Below are 15,926 nucleotides of genomic sequence, written 5' to 3'. Positions count from 1 at the left end.
AAGGAGCCTATTCGGCCCATTGTGTCTGTTCAACTTCTTGTCGGCAGCAATCCATTACTAACCCTACTACCCTGCTCTCTCTCCATAACTCCTATGTATTCTACAACTTCCACTGTTTACCTAATCTTCCCTTTGAGCACTCAGCACTGTCTGCCTCAACCACTCCCTGTGGCAAACCATTCCACGGTCCAACACTCCCAACCTTCCAGGAGTAAAATCAGGAAACACTTCTACACACAAAGGGTGACAGAAGATTGAAACTCTCTTCAGCAAATGGCTGTTGATGCTATTTCAATTGATAATTTTAAATCTGAGATTGATAGGTTTTTGTTACTCGAAGGTACTAAGGGATATGGGACAAAAGCAAGTATGTGGAGCTAGGACACAGTTCAGCCATGATCTCATTGAATGGCAGGACAGGCTCGAGGGGCTGAATAGCCTGATCCTGTTCCTGTGTTCTCACTGTCGGTGACACTTTTAAATCATTGACTGCCCAAACAAAGTATTATAGTCTTTTGCTATTCCTGCAGCTTTGCACAATCCAGACCCACACCCTGGAGTAACTTTAGACTGCTCGAGAGAACTGCATTAACCTTCGAAGTTGGGAAAATAAAAAATGCCAGATTCCAGTGGGGGAGCATGAAACACTCATTTATTAGATCTTGTTGTGACACAGAATGATCAGCCAAGGACACGAGTGCAAGAGTCAAGGGAACAGTTTATTCAGGCTGCAACTACTGCTGGTGGCTGGAATATTCAATGAAAAATGTTGTTTTCTATTAATAAAACACAGCAAAGGATGATGGTAGCGTAAACACTGGCCCCAGAAATATCAGCTGTCATCCCATTCTGGGGCAGCTCTGAGAAAAATCACGGTCTGAAGTCTAACTCCTCAAAACGGGTGGGATGGGGTCATGGCAGACGGTAAAATGTAAAAGAAATCTGGAACAGGAATCGGAACCACCTTGAACCCACCCACTTCCAGTTTTAATGGAGGCCGGTCGAGTGATCAACCAGCTCACAGGAAGCAGGTTGATCATTTAAATATTATAATGAGACTGCCTGGAGTTGCTGGAGTGTTTCCTCGAGGTACCCAGTAACAAGCTACCCAGTAAACCCCCTGACCCCCGCAGTCTGTTTGCTCCCTCACCTCCAACATCATCGGATCCCCCCCGCCCCGGACCTACATTTGGCTCCCCCTCTGCTGACCACCATTGGACCCTCCTCCCACATACAGGGACCGCCACCCACCCCCCCCCCCAAAGACCACTATCAGCTTTGCCCGCGACCTGAACTCCCATGCAATCCAGAACCCTCTAATCCCAGCAATACAGCTTCCCCACCCCACAATCTCTCTCATACCCCTAACGCCTACTTGCTCTCATAGGCTTTGGCCTTCTGAGGCAGGCTTCCCTTTCAAACTTCTGCAGCCTGTCAGGCTGCCTGTGGGTGGGAGCACTACTTAAAGGAGCCTTGCAGTCAAATTCTTCAGGACATTTGGGAAACCCATCTTTCCGGGTTTCCCGACCTCACAACAACCTCCCAGCGCTCCAAACCCTCCAACCCACTCCGCGCCCCCATCCTCATACAGAACTGAGTTCCACATGCTCACCACTCCCCGGGTAAAGAAGTTTCTCCTGCATTCCCAGTTGGATTGATTATTGTTAGCTTATAGTTTTGGTCTCTCCCATAATTGGAAACATTTTCTCTATACCTAGCCAACAAACCCTTTCATAATCTGAAAGACTTACATCTGTTCACCCTTCAGCCTTCTCTTTTCTAGAGAAAAGAGCTCCAGCCTGTTCCATCTTTCCTGATAAGGAGGTAGCACAGTCACGATGGGCCAAATAACACTCTTCTGTGCTGTATTATTCATTCTATGACTCTAGGTAAAACACCTCTGAGTTGAAAACCTTGTTTCCACCTTCTCCTACGCCTCTATATAATATGGAGACCAGCACAGCACAGTGCTCAAGTGTGGTCCCCAAGTATATTCTCCATGTCCTTCTCTGCTGTGATGCTGGTATTTCAAAACACTGCACTGCAGCATAATAAACTGTGAGGCAGTGAGGGCTACACAACTATTTTGTTTTTAAACTGTATCACACGATCCTTGTCCTAGTAACAGGACTGATAATAGCATCATTAGAGGTTCAGAGAAAGCCCTGCACCTGATGAGCTTCAATATTTCAAATTGAAACATAGGTCAACAATTAACTTTGTTTCTTTTGTTTTAAAATAGTTTCGGGCCCTACATGAAGATCCAGTCAGACTCCTGTTACTTCTTTTTTTTAAAAAAGAGCTCATTGGCAACTCCAAGAGCACAAGCAATAAATCCATTCCGATTCACCACCCAAGTTCCGAGCTTGCTCTCTTTAACACTGTGATTTTGCACTGTGCTTTGATACTTGGAGTTCAGACTATGCAAAAGCAGCAAAGCAGTTTGCAAAATATTTAAGACTCTCCAGCAGCTCAGCAGCTATTTCCTGTCTTAAATTAAAACTTGTTGGATTGTTCGATTATTGGGCATTCCAGAAGGAGGGCCAGTTTGGCATAAACCACCTGCCATTGGAATGGTGCTGGCACAGACAGAAATACAAGTTATTTAAACTCTGCTGTGAAGGAAGTCACCAGAATGGTGTCAGTGACCAAAGAACCAGGAACGACACAGAATTATTAGCAGCTGAAATATGAGACCCAAGTTCCAGCCTTAGTGCCACCTCCCTGATATTGGTACCCACAATGTGTCAGCGTGGCTCAGTGGACAACACTCTCGCCTCTGAGTCAGTCGCCGCTCGGTTCAAGTCCCACTTCACATACTCGAGCACATGATCTAGGGTGACACTCAAAAGCTGTACTGAGGGAGTGCTGCACTGTTGGAGTGAGATATTAAATCAATCCTCTGTCTGTCCTCACAGGTGGATGCAAAAGATCCCATGGCACTATTTCGAAGAATAGCAGAAGAGTTCTCTCTCTGCTGTCCTGGCCGATATTTATCCCTCAATCTATGTCAAAACAAGGTTATCTGTTTATAAATTGGCTGTTGTGTTTTCTACATGCCAAACTTTTCTACGTGCCAAACTGCGTAAGCAGCATGCGATAGACAGAGCTCAGCGATCCCATAACCAATGGATCAGATCTAAGCTCTGCAGTCCTGCCACATTCAGCCATGAATGGTGGTGGACAATTAAACAACTAACTGGAGGAGGTGGCTCCACAGATATCCTCATCCTCAATGATGGGGGAGCCCAGCACATCAGTGCAAAAGATAAGGCTCAAGCATTTGCAACAATCTTCAGCCAGAAGTGCTGGAGTTGAGGATCCATCTCAGCCTCCTCCTGAAGTCCCCAGCATCACAGATCCAAGACTTCAGCCAATTCGATTCACTCCGCGTGATATCAAGAAATGACTGAAGGCACTGGATACGGCAAAGGCTATGGGCCCTGACAATATTCCAACAATAGTACTGAAGACCTGCGCTCCAGAACTTGCGCGCCCCTAGCCAAGCTGTTCCAGTATAGCTACAACACTGGCATCCACCCTGCAATGTGGAAAATTGCGCAGGTATGTCCTGTACACAAAAAGCAGAACAAGTCCAACCTGGACAATTACCGCCCTATCAGCCTACTCTCAATCATCAGTAAAGTGATGGAAGATGTCATCAACAGTGCCATTAAGCAGCACTTGCTTAGCAATAACCTACTCAGTGACGCTCAGTTTGGGTTCCGCCAGGGCCCCTCAGCTCCTGATCTCATTACAGCCTTGGTTCAAACATGGACAAAAGAGCTGAACTCAAGAGGTGAGGTGAGAGTGACTGCCCTTGACATCAAGGCAGCATTTGACTGAGTATGGCATCAAGGAGCCCCAGCAAAACTGGAGTCAATGGGAATCAGGGGGAAAACCCTCCGCTGGCTGGAGTCATACCTAGCGCAAAGGAAAATGGTTGTGGTTGTTGAAGGTCAATCATCTGAGCTCCAGGACATCACTGCAGGAGTTCCTCAGGGTAGTGTCCTAGGCCCAACCATCTTCAGCTGCTTCATCAATGACCTTCCTTCAATCATAAAGTCAGAAGTGGGGATGTTCGCTGATGATTGCACAATGTTCAGCACCATTCGTGACTCCTCAGATACTGAAGCAGTCCATGTAGAAATGCAGCAAGACTTGGTCAATATCCAGGCTTGGGCTGATAAGTGACAAGTAACATTTGCGCCACACAAATGCCAGGCAATGACCAGCTCCAACAAGAGAGAATCTAACCATCTCCCGCTGACATTCAATGGCAGAATCCCCCACTATCAACATCCTAGGGACTACCATTGACCAGAAACTGAACTGGAGTATCCATATAAATACCGTGGCTACAAGAGCAGGTCAGAGGCTAGGAACCCTACGGCGAGTAACTCGCCTCCTGACTCCCCAAAGCCTGTCCACCATCTACAAGGCACAAGTCAGGAGTGTGATGGAATACTCTCCAATGCCTGGATGGGTGCAGCTCCAACAACACTCAAGAAGCTCGACACCATCCAGGACAAAGCAGCCCGCTTGATTGTCACCCCATCCACAAACATTCACTCCCTCCATCACTGACGCACAGTGGCAGCAGTGTGTATCATCTACAAGATGCAGCAACACACCAAGGCTCCTTGGACAGCACCTTCCAAACCCGCGACCTCTACCAACTAGAAGGACAAGGGCAGCAAATACATGGGAACACCACCACCTGCAAGTTCCCCTTCAAGTCACACATCATCCTGACTTGGAACTATATCGCCGTTCCTTCACTGTCGCTGGGTCAAAATCCTGGAACTCCCTTCCTAACAGCACTGTGGGTGTACCTACCCCACATGGACTGCAGCGGTTCAAGAAGGCAGCTCACCACCACCTTTTCAAGAGCAATTAGGGATGGGCAATAAATGCTGGTCGAGCCAGCGATGCCCACATCTCATGAATGAATAAAAAAAAATTACAACAGTGACAATACTTCAAAGGTACTTCATTGGCTATGAAGCGCTTTAGGACGTGGTAAAAGGCACTATATAGTGCCATGGGGTCCTTTACAGCCACCCAAAAAAGGGCCTCAGTTTAACATCGCATCTGAAAGATAGCACCTCTAACAGTGCAGCACTCTCTCAGTACTGCACCTGAGTAGCAACCTAAATTTAGTCCTTGGAGTTCGACTTGAACTCACAACCTACTGACACACAATAGAACACGATGATTATTACTTACTTACTGGTAAACAGATTAACCATCTGTTTTGTAGGAACCACCTCATTTCTGGGGGTCTTATTCACAATAACTGTTATCAGGATATAATGAATCATTCAGAAACCATGCATGACTAGAGATCTACAAAGATCTTGAGCTCTCCTTAACAATTTGTAGAGAGCATCAGGAACGAAAGAATCATCAAATGCTACTTCTCCACACAGAAGGAAAATGGAGTAATTGCAGGAACGGTACTGATGCTCTGGAGACATGAGTTCAAATCACTACGGCAGCTGGTGAAATTTAAGTTCAATTAATAAATCTGGAATAAAAAGCCAGTCTCATTATTGGTGACCATGAAACTACTGGATTGTCAGAAAAGTCCATCTGCTTCACTAACGTTCTTTAGGGAAGAAAATCTGATGTCCTGACCAGCTCTAGCTTACATGTGACTCCTGACCCACAGCAATGTGGTTGACTCCTAAATGCCCTCTGAAATGGCCGAGCAAGCCACTCAGTCGTATCAAATCACGACAGAAAACTTTAAAAAGAATAAAACCAGAGACGGGCCATCCGGCATTGACCTAAGTAGCGAAAACGACAATGGCACACCCTGCCCTGTCGACCCTGCAAAGTCCTCCTTACTAACATCTGGGAGCTTGTGCCAAAATTCGGAGAGCTGTCCCACAGACTAGTCAAGCAACAGCCAACATAGTCATATACACCGACTCATACCTTACAGATAATGTCCCAGACACCCCCATCACCATCCCCAGGTACGTCCTGTCCCACCAGCAGGACAGGCCCACCATAGGTGGCGGTACAGTGGTATAGAGTCAGGAGGGAGTTGCCCTGGGAGACCTCAACATTGAATTTAAACCCGTGAAATCTCATGGCAGCAGGTCAAACATGGGCAAGGAAACCTCCTGCTGATTACCACCTACTGCCCTCCCTCAGCTGATGAATCAGTACTCCTCCATGCTGAACACCACTTGGAGGAAGCACTGAGGGTGGCGAGGGCACAGAATGTACTCTGGGTGGGGAACTTCAATGTCCATCACCAAGAGTGGCTTAGTAGCACCACTACTGACCGAGCTCAGTTTGGGTTCCGCCAGGGCCACTCAGCTCCAGACCAAAATCCTGCAACTCCTTTCCGAACAGCACTGTGAGTGTACCTCCACCACATGAACTGCAGCGGTTCAAGAAGCAGCTCACCACCACCTTCTCAAGGGCAGTTAGGGATTTTATTTTTGTTTTATATTTAGAGATACAGCACTGAAACAGGCCCTTCGGCCCACCGAGTCTGTGCCGACCAACAACCACCCATTTTATACTAATCCTACATTAACCGCATATTCTCTACCACATCCCCACCATTCTCCTACCACCTACCTACACTAGGGGCAATTTACAATGGCCAATTTACCTATCAACCAGCAAGTCTTTGGCTGTGGGAGGAAACCGGAGCACCCGGCGGAAACCCACGCAGACACAGGGAGAACTTGCAAACTCCACACAGGCAGTACCTGGAATTGAACCCGGGTCGCTGGAGCTGTGAGGCTGCGGTGCTAACCACTGTGCCACAATAAATGCCAACATCCCAAGGACGAATAAAAAACGCTTCAGTCACATGCTTGGAAACTAACTACAATGGCCTGTACTTACATCGCACTTTTAATGTAAAAACAATGTCCCAACTAGCAGCCTACATCTTAATCACAAATCCAAATGAAAGACACATTTTGAAAGGTGAAAACATACATGATAATGTCATTAATTTTACATAGAATTTACAACATATTTGGCCCAATAAGTCATTGCTGGTGTTTATGCTCCACATGGGCCTTCTGCCACCTACTTCATCCAACCCTATCAGCATAACCTTCTATTCCTTTCTCCCTCAAGAACTTATCCAGCTTCCCCTTAACTACTCCATGTGATAGTGAGTTCCACATTCTAACCATTCTCTGGGGTAAGGAAGTTGCTCCTGAATTCCTTATTGGATTTATTAGCAGCTTTCTTCTATTTATAACACCTAGTTTGCCCCAAGAAGCAGAAATATTTTCTCTATGTCTACCCTATCGAAACCCTTCATAATTTTAAAGTCCTCTATTAGGTCACCCCAGCCTTCTCTTTTCTGGAGAAAAGAGCCCCAGCCTGTTCAGTCTTTCCTGGCAGTTAGAATTTTATGAATGTACATTTGGTATATAAACACCAGACAACAAAAAGCTAACAAGTTATTTCAAAATTCAATTGTCAGGACTTCTGAACTTTCCACAATAGATCTTGTGTAGTACAATGCAGTCGTAATTATACGTTCAATAAATAAATGTAACATTTAAACAGCACTGTCACCCAAAATGAGACAATTTGACGCAAATTACATAATTATAGCAGGCTCACACCCACATAACTATCCATAGGACTGTTCATGTTATAAATGCCATCCTTATCTTGAGCGTGACATAACTGGTTTCCCAGGTCTCAGCTGTGATCCACTTCGGATCACTGTACCAGATCCTGCAACATTGTTTCGTTAAATTAGTGCTGTTAACCTAATGAAATTAAAATGGGAATTAAAACATTAACTAAAACATCTGTCCAAAAAAAAAATCAACTCTGTGGGGGTTCGGAGTGGTTTTCTTCAAAAATGCTTCCTGTTTCCAAATAAATGTTTTATAGAATAGCACCATTTGTAACTTAAAGCATGCATCCAGTCCTCGTTGAATCATACAGCACAGAAGGAGGCTATTCGGCCCATCATGCCTGAGCCAGCTCTTTGAAAGAGACTATCCAATTAATCCCAGTCCCCTGCTCTTTCAGCAGTTGAAATAACTGTTCAGTCCAGCACAGTTTGGGTTGTGTTGCCTTGACAGATGGAAGAGTCTCTGATGTAAAACATTAGTAGTGCAGTGGGACTAATTGGATAGCTCTTTCTGAGAGCCAGCACAGGCACGATGGGCTGAATGGCCCCCTTTTGTGCTATAAGAGTCTATGATTTTAATTGCCCCTTAAAATGGCAATTTCTAACAAGGAGCATATAGGATGGCTGGAGTGAGAAATTGAAAAATGTTAATGCAGTGACAGATTGTTCTGAAGTGGGGGCATAATGTTGGGATGGTATGGAGGAAACCCCCCCTCAGCCACTAACCATGCTGTACCTAATCAGGGCATGCTTAATGGGTGCCCAAAATGGTAATATGTTTTACTTACTGGCATAAACAACCATCACCCTGATGAACACACAAAAAAAAAATCTCCTCTTTTATTTTATTTTTAAGCATAATCTGCGTCACAGTTCATCTTCATTTGAGATGATCTTTCTTTGGAATTTAGATTGAACATAGAATTCAGTGGCCCAATAATACAGCAGCGATGACTCACTAACTGCAGCTTGGCTTCTGTTCTGTGCAGCTGACAACAACCCTTTCTTCTCTGGAGTGGATGAATAGGTCTTTCGAAACACCAGCCTGTGCGACTGATTCTGATTGGTTTAGAATAAACAATTCCTCTGGCATTAAACTAATTATTTCAGCAGTGAGTCACAACTGGTTTCCGATATGCTTCAATAATATTTTTGTTCATTTACTAAACTCAAAATATGTGAATCTCATTTCTAAGCTTGTGAGTGTTCAGAATTGTAATGACAGGGCTGTTTAATGTTGCTGCACATGGGCTCTGCAGTTCTGCCTCTTCGCTGCCACAAACCTATACTTAAGGGCCATTAACCTTTCATTTTAGCCTCAGCAAAGAATGTTCACATCTCTGCAGCTTAATTAGGACAGTTTGAGACTGGTACCTGAAGTAGGAGGAGCAAAGAGGTTATTTCTCCTCGGTCTGTGTCACTCTGCTCACTGTGTTCTCGCCACAGTTCAAACTTTCGTGGAAGAAGGCAAGCAAGCAAGACTTGCATTTATATAGCACCTTTCACATCTTCAGGATGTCCAAAAGCAATTCCGAGCCAATGAAGTACTTTTGAAGTAAAGTCGCTGTTGTAATGTAGGAAATTTGCGCACAGCAAGGTCCCACAAATAGCGATGAGATAAATGATTGAGATAATGGGCTGAATTTTTCTTGCGCTATGGCAACAGGCTGGGAGGCAGGTGGGCTGGTAAGATGGCGGGGGGAGGTGTCGGGAGAGGAACCTTCCCTCTTCCCGCTGCCATGGCATATTACCAGCAGCAGGAAACTCAGTGGCACAGCCACCCACTGGGCATCCAAATGAGCCATTTAAGTGCCTATTTAAGGGCCACTTCCCGCCCCCGCTATCATTTTGCCAGCGTCAGGAGGACCCACCGCCATATGGGGAGACTGCCAAATAAACCCTGGAGGCTGCCCAGTGAGTTCCCAGGGAGGAGGAGGGTCCTCCTTAATGGCTTCTCCAATGGTACACGAAGGGGACCCCAATGCCTATGGCCCCACCGCCTGGAGGTGACCCTGCCCCATCCCCCAATCGCTGGGGCCTGCCTGACTGGCCCCCATCTCCTTAAACTTACTTCATCCTCAAGGGTACCTTGGCAATGAGGCGCCCTCTTCCCGGTCCTGCAGGCAGCCTTAGCAGCGGTCATTGCCAGTGGTGACACTGCCAAGGCTGCCCGGCTGCCAGCCCTCTGATTGGGTCAATAGCTCTGGGAGGTGGGCCACCGTCCTCAATTGGATAGCACCTCTGGTGTCCTGTTAATTAACGGCCATCAGCAAATTGCTACCCTAGGATCCTGTCGCCCATCGATGCAGGGTCAGCTCCTACTTTCAACCCGGAGGCCAGACTTCTACCGTGTTGGAAAAATTCAGCCCAACATTTCTTTGCTAAAATGATGTCAGTTGAGGAATAAATATTGACTGGGACATGTTATAAAATAGCAAGTCCTCCATTAGCACTGCCATAGAAGATTTGCAAGTACAGACTCACAGACACAGTCACAAGTCAGTTTTAATAAGGCAAATTAACTTTAAAATGTAATTTATTGACTAGCCTAAAGCTGCTGCTCTTAAAGGTTAGGCAAACACATGAAACATACAGCTGTGTTATCTTTAACACATGACAGAACAGGGCAGTATTATTTTCCAGTAAAGTGCAGCTTTTGTTCCAATGAACTTTCAGTGATTGCAGCTTACGTTTCACCTTTAAATGGGGATGCTGCTATTTTTTTGGGTTTGGTTGTGGCACCCACCAGACAAATGCCTGCACCCGTATCAATGGGTGATGCTCAATTACTGTGCTCACAAAAAACACAGCTACACAATACAAGTTGTGCTGGATGGGAGACAGTGACTAAAAATGAAATCAATCTCAGTTTGGAACTGAAGTGGCAATAAATCCCTTTGAGCGATTTACAACAACAAACCTTTTGCTAGATTATTTTATTGTAATCCCCCCTCCCTGCCCATTATCCTCTATGCAATTAGGCTGCATATTAAAAGATTCAATCCCTTACTTCTATGCACACAGACATATGGATTCATGCTACATAGATTGTGAGGACAAGAATTAAGAGCTATCTGCAGTTATCACTAGTCGATAACCTGCCCATGCTCCTTGTGGATTGAATCAATTAGCTCTCAGCACTGGGCCTTGTTTATATTCTCAATGAGCATCACAAAGTAGGCTCATAATAAGATTAATAATTGTGTGCTTAAAAGGTTCTATCGCAACTCTCGTCACATTCCTTATTAGCATTTACTGCTTGGGTCTATCATTTCACATCGCCTTAACTGACACTAAGCAATCAGAAGCAATGTTTTCTAGGTTTGTGAAAACAAATACATGAAACAGTGACAGAATTCAGGAGGCCACAGACTGGCGAAAGGGGAAGATACATGGCAGATGATCTTGAATGCAGAAAAGTGATGCATGTATGGGAGGGAAAATGAAGAGAAGCAATATAAATAATTTTAAAAGGGGTGCAGGAACAGAAAGACCTGGAGGTTCACAGCTTTGAAGCTGGCAGGACAAGTTGATATGGTATTCCTTGGGCATGAATAGAGGCACACAGCACAAAAGCAAGGAAGTTATGGTAAGCTGATCATTTTAACCTAACCAGCCAGGGGAAAACTGATGCGATTAATCACTGACTAGGCCTCAGCTGGAGTATTGTGTTCAATTCTCAGTGTAATATTACTTGTTCCCTTGGTATGTGAACTATTCTAAGATTCACAGGACTACAAGTAATATCCAAAGAATATGTGAATTTTTATTATAACTTAGGGCGGCACTGTGGCGCAGTGGTTAGCACCGCAGCCTCACAGCTCCAGCGACCCGGGTTCAATTCTGGGTACTGCCTGTGTGGAGTTTGCAAGTTCTCCCTGTGTCTGCGTGGGTTTCCTCCGGGTGCTCCGGTTTCCTCCCACAGCCAAAAGACTTGCAGGTTGATAGGTAAATTGGCCATTATAAATTGCCCCGAGTATAGGTAGGTGGTAGGGAAATATAGGGACAGGTGGGGATATGGTAGGAATATGGGATTAGTGTAGGATTAGTATAAATGGGTGGTTAATGGTCGGCACAGACTCGGTGGGCTGAAGGGCCTGTTTCAGTGCTGTATCTCAATCAAAAAAATCAAATTAACTGGTGCACACAGCTAGTACATGAGCACATCTACACACATCTCACTCTGTCGGGCTACACCCACAACTCCCTGGTCATGTGTGCATTGACATCACTTCCTCCAGCGACCTTCACTTACAGCTTCTTAAGGTGGTCCCACAACACTCGGTACCACACTTTAGGAAGGAGAGGGTGCAGAGGGGACCTACAAGAATGGTACCAGGATGAGCAACTTCAGTTATGTGGAGAGACAAGAGAAGATGGGATTGTCTCCTTAAAGCAGAAAATTAATAGAGATGTTAAAAATTACAAGGGGGTTTTGATAGAATAACTAAGGAGAAATCTGATTGAGGGTCGGTAACCAGAGTTCATAGATTTAAGATAATTAGCAAAAGAACCAGAGGAGAGATGAGAAGAATTTTTTTTATGCAGTGAGTTATGATCTGGAATGCACTGCCTGAAAGGGCGGTGGAAACAGATTCAAAAGTAACTTTCAAAAAAAGTAATTGGATAAATACTTCATGGGAAAAACATCTGCAAGGGGGTAGGGAATGAGGAGAGTGAGACTAATTGGATAGCTCTTTCAAAGAGCCAGCAGGCGCATGATGGGCTGAATGGCCTTCTTCTGTGGTGTATAATTCTGCAAAGTTACATACATTGTCCTGTAATTATTATGGCCAACAGTGAAAATTAGAGAATTACAAGGGTAGATTTTCATCTTTACTGTCTGGGTATTGCATGACTAAGGCGGGAGGTGTGCACTGTTTTTTCTAGTTCCACTTCTCCACAGGTCACAACATATATTTAAATGTTTACCCAGGTACCGATATGGTCAATCATAGACTCTACTCTTCATCCCCGAATAAAATACACCAACCAGGTTTCTTTATAAAACAACAAAATTATCAGTTTATTATAAAACAAGATTTATCCAATAATGAAGCAAAGCATTGACACACAGATTGAAATATGAAATTTCCCTTTTTAAATTAGCCCCTCTCAAACATACACACACACACACACACTGGTTAACTGAAAAATAAAGAGATTTTTTTCTGCAGAGCTCTTTGGCCAAATATACTTTGGCCAAATACTTGCTAATTCTTGAAGAAAAAAGAGAAGATATGGAAGGATGTCAGTTGTCCCTTTTGGTCTGATGCCCAGGTATACAGAGACAGATCACCGGGATCTATACTGGAGCAGTTCATTCTGGAAATGAAGAGAAATGTGGTATCAGGGGTTTCAGTTACCCCACTGTGGATTCACAAGTTTTTCCAAACAGGTAGAGAAAGATGAACTGGTGTCTTATCTCTCAGCAGGCTGACCTCCAACTGCTTTCAAACACAGTCCACACCCCAACTGAACCAAAACAATATCTCAAAAGCAAAACCCCAAACAGCAAGTCACAGAACCTTCTGACCACTATAAATCGTGACACATCACTTCTCCGTAAACATCTCCCCCAAGTCACCAAGGATTCTTAAGGCATGTGATTACCAGTAAAGGGTGTTTTCAAACAAGACCCCTCAGTGATCCTTATAAAAAAAACAAATCTATGAAATCTTTTCAGTTTTAAAACACAAGCCCTCAAAAAAAGTTTAAAAATAGAAGCACTTTCATAACAGTATTAGTATTAACAACAAATTATTCAACATTGACAGCCTCTGCCCTTCATTTAAGTTACTCAATAAGAAAATACACCATGGGCTGCAGGAAGCATGAGGTTATAATTTCCTATGTCCTGAGCAATGCTGCTTTGGGGCATGAAGCACAGTGTTGAATGTTTGTTAACTGATCATCAGCTCTGGTACAAGTTTGAAATAGTGTATTAATATTGACTGATTGTTAGACACAGACGTGACCAGTTCAGTAATTATTACATTCATATCAGTAAAAGAAAAAGCTAACAAGAAGCATCTCAGATCCTTGTTGTACCGTCACACTGAGGGGAACTGAACTACCAGATGTCGCCAGACAGTGAACCGATTAACCCTACGGCATGTTTTTCAGTTTTACTTTTTTCCTCAATATTACTCTTCTAAGGAAATGGGTCAGAACACTCAGCTAATAAAACATAAACTAGACATACATAAAAATTATGGCCCTGATATTTACAAGGGAGGCCAAAATTGGCAAGGCTGGAGTTGCAGAGGTCCTGGTGAACCTAACTGCAGGGCTTCGTTTAGGGCCACCTTCTGCCCAGCCACCAACCAAATGGACAGCCTGGCCGGTGGACGGGGAAAGAGGCCCAGGATCAGGAGAGCTGAAGGGGGAGGTCCACCATCAGGGAATCCCGTAGCTCAAGCCTCCCCCTCATTTCCTGTTAAATGTACGTCGTGGCACCGATGATATTATTAGGCTATCAGCAGTTGCTGCTGATCCCTCATCACTGCCCCCCCAGGACATGCCTTGATGGCATCAGCCAGAATTTCTACCTGCGGATAAATGAGCTGCCTATTACAGGCATTGGCGGCTCACATCAATTATTGAAATTAGGCTCGAGACCCAATTTCAAGCCGGGCTCAGGCCATCTGCTCGCACACTGTCAGTGATGGACCTGAAAATGAGGCATAATCAATTTCAGCTCCTATGAGTTGGAAGGAAAGCACCACTCTGCCACACAGATTATATTGCAATCTTGGTTTTGAACTTAAGAAAAAAATGTGTTATTCATTTGACTGTCGTTAGCTGGATTCGCAAAAGAATTCTTTTGTATTATGTATTGCCTGACCACCCCCACAAAGAAATACTTTCTAAATATAACTTGATATAAGGTAGGCCAGCCCATCTTTGTTAACGGAACTATCTGATCAAAATTAACAACAGATCAGTTTGCTTGGGCTGTTAAGTCAAGTCTTTGAAATATTAAATTTTGGGCTTTCGAGATTGTCAGAGCTACAATTATTTTATTTGCAAGACAAAAGAGATCGAAACCTCACCACTATATTAGAAATCTGCTGTTCGCACCCTCAAGCTGGAGAAAAAAATTGATTCGTAACATAACTGCCTGCCTTGCGCGAAATAAATTTGTTTCATTTGTTGTATTCCACCTTCGAGACCCAGACGATTGGTATCAAACATGCAAGTTTTTCTTGTTTCGTCAGCTCCCTGTCAACCAGTTTGGCGAAGCATTGAGGGAGGCTCCGCATAGCTGAGATGCTCATGCTTCATTGTCAGAGGTGCAATTAAAATATTCTGAAAATGATACCAAGGTTTTGGATTTCTTTTATTTTCAAAAATAGTTTTGTTTAAGAGAAGCATGCGGCTGATCATTAGTTGTGGGTTATTCGTTTAGCACTTCACTTGTATTTTTTGTAGCTGTCAGATAATTTTACATCTGCTTTTGAGACATGTCATATGTTGTAACCAGACTTAAAAACTACCTGCATCACAGTACAGCTCTGCCAATGGCTGTAAAGGACAGAACGCCCTGAACTTCTCTGCTATAGTGGCGGCCACTGGAGGCATCACTAACTTTGGCCAATCATCTGTACACTGCATTGGTTGTCGGAGCAAGAAATTTCATCTCCTTGCCCATGAATGGCAGTGACATCATGATTGGGCACTGCAATTTACCAGGTATTTTTCAGTTATTAAAGAAAGACTTGCATTTATATAGTGCCTTTCTCGACCTCAGTACATCCCAATGTGCTTTGCAGCCAATTAAGTATTTTTGACTGGTTTAATGCAGGAAATGTGGCAGCCAATTTTTGCACAGCAAGCTCCCAGTGATTTTGGTTGAGGAATAACTATTGGTCAGAACACTGCAGACAATTCCCCTGCTCTTCTTGTGCCAAGGGATCTTTTACGTCCACGTATTTTACTTCCACTGGCAGCTTTAACATCTCATTTGAAAGACTCCACCTCTGCCAGTGCAGCACTCCCTCAGTACAGCACTGGAGTATCAGCCTGGATTTGGTGCTCGGGTCAATGGGACTTAAACCCATAACCTTCTGACTCAGAGATGAGAGGGCCTGCAGCCGACATGGCTGACATCTGCATGAAAATCCTTCTTAATGACTTTCAACTATCAACCTGAGAGAAAAATAGCCAGATTGCCAAAGGTCCAAAGGTGTTAGAGATGGCACCCATATGGAGGGGTCCATGTCCCCATTGCCACAACCTAGATCAACAGAAAAGAAGGTTATCCTCTGTAACAATGGCTAATGACAAGAGC

The 15,926-nt window shown here is 44.3% G+C and overlaps 1 protein-coding gene across 4 annotated transcripts in view; it reads right to left on the bottom strand.

The window, feature by feature from the left end:
- The window catches only part of LOC137369771 (protein spire homolog 1-like), a 302,924-nt gene that overhangs the window by 198,445 nt on the left and 88,553 nt on the right, over window positions 1-15,926 (bottom strand). The window lies entirely within an intron of this gene.

This window comes from Heterodontus francisci, chromosome 5, assembly GCF_036365525.1.
Source record: "Heterodontus francisci isolate sHetFra1 chromosome 5, sHetFra1.hap1, whole genome shotgun sequence".
Classification (NCBI taxonomy): domain Eukaryota; kingdom Metazoa; phylum Chordata; class Chondrichthyes; order Heterodontiformes; family Heterodontidae; genus Heterodontus; species Heterodontus francisci.
This window is presented reverse-complemented; position numbering and strand designations above follow the sequence as displayed.